The 1446-nt window shown below is 32.8% G+C and overlaps 1 pseudogene; it reads right to left on the bottom strand.

The window, feature by feature from the left end:
• Nucleotides 1-702: 702 nt before the first annotated feature.
• On the bottom strand, nt 703-837 carry LOC125094425 (uncharacterized; annotated as a pseudogene).
• Nucleotides 838-1446: the final 609 nt, after the last annotated feature.

Genomic DNA, 1446 nt, shown 5'->3' with positions numbered 1-1446 from the left:
AGGGTCCTGGGATCGAGTCCCGCATGGGGCTCTCTGCTCGGCAGGGAGCCTGCTTCCCTCTCTCTCTCTCTCTCTCTCTCTCTCTCTGCCTGCCTCTCCATCTACTTGTGATCTCTCTGTCAAATAAATAAATAAAATCTTTAAAAAAAAAAAAAAAAGAATGGAGAACCTGACCTTCAAGGATGGTAAGGTCTCAGACATGTTGAAAATGGGGAAAGCATTCTGGATAGAAAGAATATACTGAACAAAGTCTTAGAAGCACAACATACCATTTGATGAAAATAGAATAGTTTGGGATGTTAGAATTTCTTTTCCAAATATGGAATATCAATTCTGAAGTTATGATAGCCCAGTCTGATCTTGAGGTTGCATGGGTAACTGATTGAAAGGACACCAGATGGGGTTCAGGAAATATTCCCCCGTTAGCCACATCTGTGACCCTGGAAAAGTACGTCTGTGCTGTATCTTCAAGTTATTGTGAGAATCTGGAAAAGGAAAATAACAAAATAACTTATTTTGGATTAGCTTTCTGACCTATAGATAAGGAGAATTTAAATGGCCCACTTTCTGAACAAAATTTCTATTGTCCCTGACATTTTAAAAGCTTTCCACTTATTTATTTATTTATTTATTTATTTATTTATTTATCCATTCATTCATTCATTCATTCACTTATTTTGTCTTTCAACCATTTAATGGTTGGATGAGAGTGCAAATGCAGTCCCCCACTACCACAAATTATGCAGTCAAGTTTCCCACATTTGGGGAAATTGCAGGCATCAGCACATCTGGGAAAACCACATTCATGATCATGGTATCTCCCCTTCCAGTAAGTTCCTTTCTTTTATTAAATTTTCTGACAATATGATATTATCTCCCAAATATGTCTTATAAAAACCATCTAATATGTTTCATGTAAAGATATTAAAGTCCTAGTTACATCATATAAATATATTCAAGGTATATATTTTATATAGAGAAATTTATATATAAATATTTGTACATGTTATAGTTAAATACAGCTATATATACATATATGCATATACATGCATATATATACAGACACACACACAACCCCAATTAAACTCTCAATAGTGGTTTTTGTAGAAATTGCCAAGCTGATTACACAATTGTAAGGAAATTAGACAATAATCTAGAATTTGTCAAAATTACCTAAAATATAAAGACAATATTTGGAGTACTCACACTAGCTGATTTCACAATTTACTATAAAATTACAGTATTCAAGATAATATGTCATTGGCATAATAACAGACCAATAGTTCACTGAAAGAGAATAAAGTGTCCAGAAAGAGATTCACACATGTATGTAAGTACTAAGGAAATGGAATGAGAGAAATAAAAAATTTTTCAACAAGTTATATTGGAATAAGTAGATAATTAAATGGAAAAAAAATCCTACTCTTATGTAGCAACATACACGAA

This window comes from Lutra lutra, chromosome 2 (genome assembly GCF_902655055.1).
Source record: "Lutra lutra chromosome 2, mLutLut1.2, whole genome shotgun sequence".
Taxonomy (NCBI): Eukaryota; Metazoa; Chordata; class Mammalia; order Carnivora; family Mustelidae; genus Lutra; species Lutra lutra.
This window is presented reverse-complemented; position numbering and strand designations above follow the sequence as displayed.